Source organism: Bufo gargarizans, unplaced genomic scaffold (assembly GCF_014858855.1).
Source record: "Bufo gargarizans isolate SCDJY-AF-19 unplaced genomic scaffold, ASM1485885v1 original_scaffold_1246_pilon, whole genome shotgun sequence".
In the NCBI taxonomy this organism is placed as follows: domain Eukaryota; kingdom Metazoa; phylum Chordata; class Amphibia; order Anura; family Bufonidae; genus Bufo; species Bufo gargarizans.
In genome coordinates, this window is record NW_025334286.1 from 356,261 (window position 1) to 370,064 (window position 13,804).

At 49.1% G+C, this 13,804-nt stretch overlaps 1 pseudogene; it reads left to right on the forward strand.

The window, feature by feature from the left end:
* The window catches only part of LOC122923131, a 71,059-nt pseudogene extending 57,802 nt beyond the window's left edge, over positions 1 to 13,257 (forward strand).
* Positions 13,258 to 13,804: the final 547 nt, after the last annotated feature.

The following is a 13,804-nucleotide window of genomic DNA, read 5'->3' on the forward strand; positions in this document are numbered from 1 at the left end:
ATGCCGTGCCATTGCCAGAGTGCTGGCATGATGGGAAGCAACTTAAAGGCATCCGATATGTCGGCTTTGGACAACATCGACCCGGGACCTGACTGCATGATGATGGCGATAGCCTGGTCAATCGAAGAATATCTCATGCCCACTTCTTCTGAAGGAATAAGGTAGTTGAGGCTGGGGACCTGGGAACCATGTAGGGCTGACAAGTCGATGATGAGTCTCTCCTTTTTGCTAAATTTGCCCGTGACCACCCCCACGGGACTGACTCTCCACCGTTGGAAAGGTGGCACTTTGAAAGGACCGATCAGGAAACCTTTGTTCAACTCGGACTCTATCAGTGTATCTACAGAATTGGGATTCCTCTGGGCAGACTGAAGGTTCTTGCACTCATACGTGAATTCTGGAGTCGTGACTAACCCTGTATGGAAGCCCTCGTGAAACCCTGAGACCAGGAACTGCACGAACCCTGGATTGTGATGACCTCGCAAGAACTCCTGTAAGCAGCTGGTATTGACCACACTCATGTAATTTTTAACTGACTTTAATGAGCACGCGACTCTGGGATGGGCCCTGAAGCAGTTGGTGCAGATGTGCAACAGACGACATTGCCCGAAATTACAAGACGCGTAATTGTAGTTGTTACAGATCTGGGCCCTACCTAGCTGAACAATGGGCCGGCCTAGCTTGTCCACGGAACTGGGGGGTCTGAAAACATCGAGTGGCCCGGCTGACTGAGCTGGAAGGGTACGATGAAGTACTGGCGGCTGACTTGTGGCACCACTCTACAGAGTGGAAGATGGACTGACAGGCGGAACAGGAGGGAGCTTTCAGGCCTGCAAAGTGCCTGCAGAACAGTTCTGTATCTAGGTTGGACCAATCTGTAGCATGTTGGAACTGAGAAAGAGCAGCTGCTGCTTTGGCTGAAAACGAACTATGATAGTCGTATAACGAATTTCCTCCATACTTGTAACCCAACTCTGTAACCCGAAAGAGGTACAGATCGAGTTCCTCCCTCCTGTCCGGGCCTGGCAGAACATATGACATCCCTAAGAAAGGCTAAACGCCATGACGAACTCCGGGATGGTTAACTTGCGGTTAAGCCTGTGGTCACGGCCTCTCAGCACCACCGAGCCTTCCCCGCAAGCTATGACCTTGTTGTCAGACAAGTCTCTGGAGGCTATCAGCAACGAAGCAAGGTTAACATCCCTACCCTCTAGGATGTCTTTCCTGATGCTGATCGGGACGAAATGAGATGGAGCCACATTGGGGATGGCCTGGACAGTACGGGTATCCCCTACAGCAGAGGTGGTAGCGACTGCCCCCGTGTAGCTACGCACACAAACACCAGAGGAACCGTGAGGGAGTGGCCAGGAACCGCCACCCAGAAATGCACACCGGGGACATATGATCTACTTACCTACTCAGAAATCTACACACTGACCATCGCGGAAAGCTTGTGAAACAGCACAACCTGGATGTGAGATAGTGCATGAGACACATAACCCACTGGTGGGTACTTCCTTTCCCCTCCCCCAACGTGTACCCCTACTACCTTACCAACAAGCCACAATCACGGAAATGAGATCAAGACAAACTTGGACCTGAAAGCAAAACAATTTAAGGTGTCAACTGTGGATCGTGCATGCCGTGAGGAACTATGTAGGTAAAACATAAAATGACTGGACGTGAGCTGTAAGCTGCAGGCGACCGATAGAAGGGAGTTAGTCGCTGGCTAACATGTTCCCCCCCTGACCGTTCCTGGCGTTGTCACGGATCCCTGCCTATCTATGCGGCACGGCGGCCCGTGCCAGACTTTAGCGAAGATGCGGAGCGTGGCCAATGCGTCCCCCGCATCCCTCCACGATAACCGCGTGGGGAGCGCGGAGCTCCCTGGCACTGTGGACCCGAATGGGGGGACCCCTTTGCGCAATGGCCTCCGCCCCACATCAACACGGTGCGTGAGCCACGTGGAGCGCTAGCGCGGCTCCCTGGTAGAGTGCCTAGTGCGGGGGTGCCCTCCTCCGCCCAGGGCCGACCCACCTGCCGGCTGAGCACTTCTACCGCGTGGGGAGTAGCGCAGCTCTCTGGCATGAACCGGTGTAGGGGGGCCCCCGAATCAACGCGGGCCCCGCCACACTGGTCGATGGATGTTGCCGCATGAGGGGCCTCACCGCTCCCTGGCAGTGCTCCCAGTGCAGGGGTGCCCCCCTTTGCTTGAGGGTCCGACCCGCCGCCGGCTGGGCACACCCACCACGTGGGGAAACGGTGCAGCCCCCTTGCATCTGGGAGCTGGGACAGGGGGAAAGGCCTTATGTGACACGGCCCCCACCCTTCACCGGTTGAAGACGTGCCGCGTGGGGGGTCGTGCCGCTCCCTGGCAGGGTGCCCAGTGCAGGGGTGCCCCCCTTGCTTGAGGGGCCGACCCACCGCCGGCTGGGCACACCCACCATGTGGGGAAACGGCGCAGCCCCCTGGCATCTGGGAGCCGGAACAGGGGGGAGGCCTTATGTGACACGGCCCCCACCCTTCACCGGACAAAATGTGTGTGGCACGTGGCGCCGCACTTGCTCCCTGGCAGGGCGCCCAGTGCGGGGGTGCCTCCCTTCGTTTGAGGGGCCGACCCACCGCCGGCTGAGCCCGCCCACCACGTGGGGAAGCAGTGCGGCGCTGGCCAGATATCAGAGGTGGGGGGGGCCCTCTCCATCGCGGGCCCCGCCCCCCGCTGGTAATGTGAAACTCTGTGGGACCTCCGAGCGGGGAAGGAGGGGAGCGCCGCCACCGTCGTGGCTCCGCCCCCACCGCCGGAGGAGGACAGCGCTCGGGAGCCTTGTGGACGGGGGAGGAGGGGAGCGCAGTCACCGTCGCGGCTCCGCCCCCCCGACGGTGAATGACGGCCAGAACGCAGCCCCGTGGATGAGGGAGCCTGCCCTCCTTCATGGTCCACCCCCAGCCTGGAAGAAGGAAGCGATGCGGTCCAGAGCGTGGCCCCCACTCACCTAGAGGCCAGCCGCCGACCGGACTCCAACTTACCCTGCCTGCTGGAGGAAAATGCCAGGTACGAGCGCACGCTTCCTGCGAAACTCTGCACGTCGTACGATTTGTGCGAGGGCAGCCCAGCCCCTCCCACAAATACAGGCCAATAAATCGGCCTTACACATATCGGGGGCACAGGAACATTCCTCTTTTTGGCTTGAGGGGTACTTGAACTGTTTTGTAGTCGCAGGTTCCGGCGCTCAGCGACTCTGCCCTGTAACCACATAAGTTTACGTACTTCTCCCTGTATCCCCCGCTGTACTTTATTATATAAAACGCGTTGGACAGATCCAGAACTCTGGTCTTGGACGTCTTTTATGTGCCGGGGGTGGAGTAGTAAAGCTCAGGTTTTCTTGGCCTCTGCTGCCTTTTCCCGAGCAACCATCACGTTCTATCTCTCCCTGAAGAGAAATGAAGCCTGGAATATAGACTGCGGCCGAGACGTGCATGGGAGAGTCACTGAGCTGTGAAGTCCATCCTCTGCCGCTCGCATGTGTGTATAATAACGTCTCCACTGCAGAATATTCTTGAAGAAAAAAAGAGATTTGAACAGGGATCCAGTTGCCACAAAAGAAGAGCTACTACTGCTGCAAGAGAGGGTCCTGTTCTCCGTATAGAGGTCCTCAAGATCAGTTATGCATCTGCATTGTCTGAATAGCCTGCTACTGCAGATTTGCATCCCTTTGGCATTGTTTGAGACTTCTCATTTCCACCACAGTAGGTGCCTCTTAGGAAATGCCTGACTGGTCACGACTTCACCAGGAGCGGGTCCTGCACCAATAAGCTGATCGCCGCAGCACCCTCCTTTCATAAAGGGGTTGTGTTGGAGAAGGTCTACTGATGTCATCTTGTGACCACTAAGGGTTGATCTCCCCTTTAAATGATCGTCTCTGTCCTCTCTGTGGCCTGGTGCTGGGAAGGAACCGTGATTTTGTGTTTGATCAATTACAAGGTCCGTTCCCCTAGTCTGGCCTCAGGGAGGAGGCATCTCGGCGCGGTGGTTTTGATCAAGCCTCCCCATAATACTATCTGACGGCTGTGTTCTACATGTGGCAGGTTAATGCTCTCTTCATCCTCGTGTCATCCAGAGACGTTTTTACTGTCTGAAAGATGGGAACGATTTGTAGTAAAAGGCGGCAATAAAGCGAAGCGTCTCCCTTAAACGTTGGCAGCGCTTCACTTGTCCCCCTCGAGATGTCTAATAAACGGCGAGCTGCAGGCAGACGAAACGCACCCTAATGCACCATATAAATTCCACTGTGGGTTTTATTCCCCCTTCAGGACATTATATTCCTGTGCTCTGCGGGCCATGAGACGTCTAGAAAATGCTTCTATTAATGTAACGTTATCTGGCGGGTCGGAGCTGTCATCCCAATAGTTTAGGCTTCGCTCACTTCACGGTTTACATTAAAATGATTTTGAAATTCAGAAGTGTCCATGCCATGGAATCTTTATTATTATTTATTATAAAAATCTGAGAAATCAGCCACCACTAGGGGGCGATGTTTATATATTGTCTAATCAATTCGATAGAAGCCATTGTCTACAGATCGTCTCCCCCTAGTGGTAGCAGTAGGCAGCTGAGATTTTTATAAGCAGGTCCAAAGTCTGTACTAAGAGTAATAGATCCCTGCAGGTATGTTAGAAAAACGGTTGCATGCTTGCAATGAGTTTGTAACAGGACCATAAAGGATTTTACCCGGACTTTAAAAGGGTTGTACAACAATGGGGGTGTAGGGGGTTGCCGAACATCGATGCTGCACTGCACTCCCTCGCTGAGAACATCCAGTTTGACATCGCCTGCAGCCAATCACTGCCTGCTCGTGGCGTTGGTGACCAGATCGCCTTGCATTATGTGACAATTTGTCACGATGTAAAGGGAGCCAGTCACCAGTGATTGTCTGCAGGCGGTGTCAAACTGGATGTTTTCAGCGAGGGAGCGTCGCAGGCCGTCGTGCTGCGGTGTTCCCATTCATTGTTTGCCAGGCACAGCGCTGTACATTGCCTAGTGGCTGTGCTTGGTATTGCAGCTCACTCCCGTTCACTTGAAGGCAGAGAGCTGCAATACTAGGCACAACCACTACAACATATATGGTGCTGTGCCTGGTAAATAATGAAGTGGTGCTCACCGTGGCTCCTTCAATCAGCTGATCGCTAATAGCGCTGGTACCCACCAATCAGTTGGACCCCCCCCCACCATCACCATGCCACAAAAATAAGGACTTGTTCAACTGTTTCCATTTTTCCTACCAAAATAGCTTTCCAATAATATTAGACAGGTCCCTAGAGTGCCCATTGATGATCAGCAGTGACCTGTGAAGGAACCTGGCAGCAACTGTTTGGTTTCCCTGCAGCGCCACCACAGGAGGAATGAGGCATTACATGGTTCATGTTAAAATCTGGGTCTGTGTAATGCAGGGATATAGTGGGTCGTTCAGAGCGAGGAACCATCTCCGTAGCTGCTCTGGGGAGGGTTCGGTCACGTGGATGGGTTTTCTTAGGGTATGGCACCACGGAGGCCCCCTTTACGTAGAACGCATCTTCTTGCCGAAACCATCCTCAGATTAAGATGTCACACGTGTCATTTCGATATCGTCACATGCGCTCGACCTCTGCAAAGAAAATACCTTCCTGTTCTTTCTGGTTGTGAGATAATTCTCTACTTTCGGGGTCTCTGGGAGCCATTTGTCAGTGAACGGCTCAGGCAATTTTCAGGCTTTTCACGGATCCATTGAGTGCAGTGAAGGCTTCCTGCCAAGTCCAGGGAGCGGCCATTTATCTTCAGAGGAGAAAATCAATTCCCGACGTATTGGATTATTTCACAGAAATGAGTATTCCTTGGCGGTGGATCCCTGACATGGGTCATGGCACTGCTTAATCACATTCTGCGCTGTGGAGACGAGCGGCTCGCCCCCAATACCGTCTCTGCTCGTTAGGCCGCTCAGTTTTGCGTCCACTCTAGTAGCCGTCCATGAAAGCCTGCCCTCCCTCAGCTGACTGCCAACACAGTTCTGTAGGTGCCACCTTCAGATCTTAGGAGACATATAAGGTTTGTCCAGCAGGTGGCAGCGTCACACAGCGATATCGTCTTCTGCTTATATGGAGAGGTAAATATTCCATATGGAAGGGGGCGTTTACATATGGAGTGGTCAGCTGCACTGTGTATGAGGGGCATGAGGCTGCCCTCTGTGTGGCGGTCATGCTGCACTGTATATGGGAGCATAAAGCTGCTCTTGGGGACTCGTGACTGCACTCCAGGGCATTTACGTCACTTGGGGCACATAGCTGCACTCTATATGGGTGCATACATGTGGATGCAATGTATATGAGGGCATAGAGCTGCAATTGTGGTACATACCAGCCCTTGGGGGGCACATGTGGCTGCACTCTATAAGGATGGAGTATTCCTGATCTTGCAGGGCACATGGGGGGGGGGGGCACATGTGGCTGCAGTTTATATGGATGGACTATTATTATACTTGGGGAGCACATGTGGACTGCAACCTACAGTAGATATAAAAAGTCTACACACCCCTGTTAAAATGTCAGGTTTCTGTGCTTTTTCCACCTTTAATGTGACCTATAAACTGTACCACTCAATTGAAAAACAAACTGAAATCTTTTAGGTGGAAGGAAGCAAATAAAAACTAAAATAATGTGGTTGCATAAGTGTGCACACCCTCTTATAACTGGGGATGTAGCTGTGTTTAGAATTTAGCAATCACATTCAGAATCCTGTTAGATAGGAGTCAGCATACACCGGCCATCATGTAAAGTGCCTCTGATTAACCCCAAATAAAGTTCAGATGCTCTAGTTGGTCTTTCCTGAAATTTTCTTAGTCGCTTCCCACAGCAGAAGCCATGGTCCACAGAGAGCTTCCAAAGCATCAGAGGGATCTCATTGTTAGAAGGTATCAGTCAGGAGAAGGGTACAAGAGAATGTCCAAGGCATTAGATCTACCATGGAACACAGTGAAGACAGTCATCATCAAGTGGAGAAAATTTGGCACAACAGTGACATCAACAAGAACTGGACGTCCCTCCAAAACGGATGAAAAGACCAGAAGAAAACTGGTCTGGGAGGCGACCAAGAGGCCTACAGCAACATTAGAGGAGCTGCAGGAATATCTGGCAAGTACTGGCTGTGTGGTACATGTGACAACAATCTCCCGTATTCTTCATATGTCTGGGCTATGGGGTAGAGTGGCAAGACGAAAGCCTTTTCTTACTAAGAAAAACATCCAAGCCAGGCTACATTCTGCAAAAACACATCAGAAGTCTCCCAAAAGCATGTGGGAAAAGGTGTTATGGTCTGATGAAACCAAGGTGGAACTTTTTGGCCATAATTCCTAAAGATATGTTTGGCGCAAAAACAACACTGCCCATCAGCAAAAGAACCCCATCCCCACAGTGAAGCATGGTGGTGGCAGCATCATGCCAAGGGGCTGTTCTTCAGCTGGAACTGGGGCCTTAGTTAAGCTAGAGGGAATTATGAACAGTTCCAAATACCAGTCAATATTGGCCCAAAACCTTCAGGCTTCTGCTAGAAAGCTGAACATGAAGAGGAACTTCATCTTTCAGCATGACAACGACCCAAAGCAGACATCCAAATCAACCAAGGAATGGCTTCACCAGAAGAAGATGAAAGTTCTGGAATGGCCCAGCCAGAGCCCAGACCTGAATCCGATTGACAAACTGCGGGGTGATCTGAAGAGGGCTGTGCCCAGGAGATGCCCTCGCCATCTGATATTTTTTCTTCCCTCCACCTAAAAGATTTCCGTTTGTTTTCCAATTGAGTTGTACGGTTTATAGGTCACATTAAAGGGGGGAAAAGTTCTGAAATGATTTATCTTTGTCTTTTACATCACAGAAACCTGACATTTTAACAGGGGCGTGTAGACTTTTTATATCCATTGTATACATATGTCATCTCCAGTCTGATCCATTGATACCAGAGATTTCTGTTCCTCGCACCAGTTTTGGACTAAACCATAAGAAAACACATTTCTCCCCACATCCGCTGATTAATGGCCGCAGGATGGCAGCTGCCCCCCCCCCCCCCCATGGTTATCTGCCTAGTAAATCTTGTGAATAGGACATGGAGGGACATTGTCTGTTATTCTAACCTATCCATACATCATCAAAATGAGCCAAGCTTCTTAAGAGAGATTGAAGAAAACCCTCATGACCGTAAATGGGTGAAACGCCAGTTAAAGGGATGGTATGAAGCTTAAAGGAGTAACGTGATGGCATATTGCTGGGATGTGGTGTCACTTTAGGATTGGTGAGGGTCCTCTGGGGTCCCCACAGATCCTGAGAAAGAAGGAACAGGAGATCGGCTTCCGCCAGACTCGGACCTTCGTCTGAATGGATGCCGTGTAATACCACAAACCTCCTGCAGAGGCCGCCTGCATTGAGAAAAGTGGTGGTCCTGTTCATTCTGTTGCATTACAGAGCGGAAATCCTAGGTTCAAATCCAACCAGAGCCAATAACCCCTGTATTCCTAGTACATTGTGATAGATTATGGAGATTAGAGTGTGAGCTCCTGGGGACAGGGACTGACGCGATTACAGTCTATAGAAGGCTCTGCTGAATATGCTGCTGTATAAATGCATAGACCTGGTTAGCCACATTACACTATAGGATTGATTAACGTTCCTGGAGGCTACAGCCATCAGATTGCGCTGATTTATGGTCAGACACGTCATGTATCTTTCAGTGGCGCTCCGCCCGTCCATTATAAATATCCCGCGTATTATTCCGTAATCTGTGTTTTAGCAGCGGCCATAAATGCTTCATCCCACAGAACATTTTATCACTTCCATGTGATGCCAGCAGCCATTACGTAGAGGACTCGGTGGGAACATATGAGACGACGGCACCCAGCATCACTCATTGGAGCAGTCAGCGACCTTACTGAACTATTTAAAGGGCCAGTAGCCCGGAAATGGTCGGCAGAGTAGCAGCGTTATCAAAGGAATGGCTGGTACCAGTCACATGTATGGATGCAGTGTAGGTTCTGGAGAGATGAGACCCGAACCAGAGAGTTTTCTGAACTTCCTGACCCTCGTCCTAATGTCCGCCTCCCCTGGCTGATAACAGGGAGCAATAGATGACTTAAGGCAATAGACAGACATCTCCGCTCTTGCACTGATGCCTTATTCTTACATTTTAGGTTGAAAAAGCCCAGTCTGAGTCGAAGGTTTACATAGAGGGGATGGGACCCTGTACCGAAGGCTAAAACGGGACCCCTTTCCAGAGATGGTTAAAGGGTTATCTCCATGGATAGGACCATTCTGCACAGCTGTGAAGGGGATGTGGCCCCTTCATTTAAAAGAATGTTGGGGGTCCCAGAGACCCCTACTGAGTGTAAAGTCATGGCAGGATGGGACTGTTCTTTAAACACTCCTATTTCGGGCCGTCATCGCCTTCCATGATCTTTAGGTTAGCCTCCTACTCTGTGGTGGAGAGAGGATGCCCCCCGCCTCACATCAGGGGCCACATAGCATGGGCTTTCTATATGGTAGGAACGCATTTAATTAAGTGTTTGCTACTGTTTTCTCTTCGTTCTTATAATACGGATATTTCGATTCTTAGAAGTGACCAGAACGTCATCTCCTTTCTCTTTCAGCTAAGAAACCCACATTCCCTGGGGACCACAGACTTGAGACAGACTCTCCCCAACCTGAAGACGTTTCTGGAGCATGGCCTCTTGGTTAGATGGTAAGTGGCGAGGTGTGTGGGGCGGTAACCAGCGTTGTGACTGACGGGTCTACTTACTGTGCACCCAGGCGACGCGCGCCAGTAATGTCCGTCGCAGGATCGAAGATCACACCGATCCCAATGGGGGAATCTGTCACCACGCACTGCACCTGCAATGGAACCCAACCCGTTTTTGCCCACTGATTGCAATGAACTTCCTCCCATCCTGATCGGGGGAAAATTTAAGATATGCTATTTAGCTTCTTAGTGCAACAAGGGTGTTGCCATTGCACCTTTTTGCACCCAAAGGTTCTGTTCATTAGCTTCCAAACCGCGCTTTAACTGATAGTGCCAGGCAGTCTAGACGTACTTGCGCATGGCCCCAAAGTCTCCCCATCAGTGATTCTTGACGTGATTGGAGCATTGCAGCATATTCTGTATGTGATGAGACGATCACATGTCTAAAGGACCCAAAGTTCATTGGGTGATTATTGGGCCGTGTAAACGCCCTACTGATTATTCAACGTACAAAAAAAACGCTCGCTGGTCGGGAGCAAATCGCCCTGTGTACATAACAGTATGCAAACTGAATGGGGTGGAATGATCGCACTAACCATTGCTCGCCCCCGATATAAAGGCCCTTTAAATGAGCGCCAGCTTCACTCGTTTAGGGCCAGGCAGCCACTGCTTATGTAAGAAAGTCCCACATAAAGAGGATGGAGTCCTAATAATAGGAGTTGCGCATGAGGACGTCGCTGGTGGGTACGACAATCAGCGAGGATCACTCTGCACCCCATTCCTTGGTCCTCAGAGGAGCCTTGTCACGTCAGCCGCCTCTTCGCCCTTCTGTTCACATTCACTCTCCTCACAATTGCGTATTTCTTACATATAAATTTTTTTTGTACCGCAGCCGCCACAAAGGCGAGAACGGATTGCAGTGTTCGTGCTCGCATTGACAGGGGTTTGGAGTTGCGTATAGCACTGTAGACATTTCTTATGGCCGAAGCCCAAGTTCAACACCGACCTTTTATAGCTCTCGCTGCGGTGATGTCAGCGGCCGATAGAAACAATACGGGATGAAAGAGGCTCTTGGCAGAGAAGCGTTCTCATGGCGTACACTGTCACTGCCGCGGCTGGAGAGTTACCGCTGTAGTGTAGCCCAATGTAAGGAGCATTTGTTGAAAGCTGTTACTACATACATTACTTATCCTGTACTGATCCTGAGTTACATCCTGTATTATACTCCAGAGCTGCACTCACTATTCTGCTGGTGCAGTCACTGTGTACATACATTACATTACTTATCCCATACTGATCCTGAGTTACATCCTGTATTATACTCCAGAGCTGCACTCACTATTCTGCTGGTGCAGTCACTGTGTACATACATTACTTATCCTGTACTGATCCTGAGTTACATCCTGTATTATACTCCAGAGCTGCACTCACTATTCTGCTGGTGCAGTCACTGTGCACATACATTACTTATCCTGTACTGATCCTGAGTTACATCCTGTATTATACTCCAGAGCTGCACTCACTATTCTGCTGGTGCAGTCACTGTGTACATACATTACTTATCCTGTACTGATCCTGAGTTACATCCTGTATTATACTCCAGAGCTGCACTCACTATTCTGCTGGTGAAGTCAGTGTACATACATTACATTACTTATCCTGTACTGATCCTGAGTTACATCCTGTATTATACCCCAGAGCTGCACTCACTATTCTGCTGGTGTAGTCACTGTGTACATACATTACTTATCCTGTACTGATCCTGAGTTACATCCTGTATTATACTCCAGAGCTGCACTCACTATTCTGCTGGTGCAGTCACTGTGTACATTACATTACTTATCCTGTACTGATCCTGAGTTACATCCTGTATTATACCCCAGAGCTGCACTCACTATTCTGCTGGTGTAGTCACTGTGTACATACATTACATTACTTATCCTGTACTGTTCCTGAGTTACATCCTGTATTATACTCCAGAGCTGCACTCACTATTCTGCTGGTGCAGTCACTGTGTACATACATTACTTGTCCTGTACTCATCCTGAGTAACATCCTGTATTGTACTCCAGAGCTGCACTCACTATTCTGCTGGTAGAGTCACTGTGTACATACATTACATTACTTATCCTGTACTGATCCTGAGTTACATCCTGTATTATACTCCAGAGCTGCACTCACTATTCTGCTGGTGCAGTCACTGTGTACATACATTACATTACTTATCCTGTACTGATCCTGAGTTACATCCTGTATTATACTCCAGAGCAGCACTCACTATTCTGCTGGTGCAGTCACTGTGTACATACATTACTTATCCTGTACTGATCCTGAGTGACATCCTGTATTATACTCCAGAGCTGCACTCACTATTCTGCTGGTGCAGTCACTGTGTACATACATTACATTACTTATCCTGTACTGATCCTGAGTTACATCCTGCATTATACTCCAGAGCTGCACTCACTATTCTGCTGGTGCAGTCACTGTGTACATACATTACATTACTTATCCTGTACTGATCCTGAGTTACATCCTGTATTATACTCCAGAGCTGCACTCACTATTCTGCTGGTGCAGTCACTGTGTACATACATTACTTATCCTGTACTGATCCTGAGTTACATCCAGTGTATTGTACTCCAGAGCTGCACTCATTATGCTGTTGGCGTTTCTCAGCTGTGATATGAACACCCTGGACACTAGACTGATATACATTTTACTTGCACTGATACATTGTGACAAATGATCAGGACAGGGGAGAGTTGTGCGCTGCTCTTGTGTTTAGGATGGTTGTCTAGACTGGATACGATTTGTATGCGCCATTCTTATTTTACGCTGTGTTATTCCCCCGGTCATTTATCCTTCTTTTGTATCCTCCACCAGTATCAGACCTCACACTTCAAGTGCAATTCCCGTTCCAAAGAGGCCGGCCAGCTCCGCGTTTGGAAGTCACGAATTTGGGTTTTCCAGTCGGACCCCAACACCGGAGAAAGGACCTCGAAAGCGTGCCAGCTCGGAGAACGAAAAATAAATTTTTTTGTGCTATTTTTTATTTTCATTTTAAGGGAACCGTACAGCATTTGTTTTCTGAAGTAGTGCCGCTCTTGACTCTGATCTTGTACTTGCGTAAATGGTGCTGAGCTGCAATACCAGACACAGCCCATGGACCAGAGTGGCGCTGTTTCTTAGGAAACGTTAAACCTGTTGTAAAACCCCTTTAGAGGCCATGTATTGTCTTCATGGACATTTATTTATTTTTTTAATATTATTCAGTCTTTCTAAAATGAGAAATTAGGCAGATTTTCAAATAGTCTTTTTTAAACATTTCCGATCTTTTTGTGTATATCCATGGTAACGGTCTGATCCTGCAGTCCTTTTCCCTTCCATCCGGCCCCTGCCTCTTGTTACTATATATTTGGTATGACGAGTGGAGGATCAGACTACAAAAGGTTGTTTGTAGTCTGTAACCATGGAGACTCATTGGTCTGTGTGTGAACTGTATACACAACACGGTAGGATTTCTTTTATGCAAACTTTATCGATTGATTTAATCTCCTCCCCACCTCAGACATGTAGTGTTAAGCGCAAATATTAATCGCCAATATCGCCACTTTGAGAATTTGAGAATATCTAGAATATGTGACATATTCGTTAAAACAAATATTTGTTTCCTCTGAAACCAAATTCATAGAAAGATAATCGCTTAGGCCAAATGCAATTTGAAGAACGCGCATATTATATATTCCGTCTTTCCGATTAATAAAAACTTCTCCCAATTTCTATTTTTCCCGTCGGTCTTGTTCACGCGAATAATTACAACTAAATAAGCGCATTAATCGCATCGCACCAAACAAGTGTGGTTGGGTTGGTAATCGAATGTGTCGAAGATAGCGATATATTCGGAAATTCTAACTATCCAAGTTCCTTCAACATCTTGATTACTAATTAGTGCATTACTTAACTGCCTCCTGACCGCCTAACGCAGGATCGCATTCCGGAGGCGGCTGACTCAGGCACAATCACGCATCTACGCGTCATCTCGCAAGACGC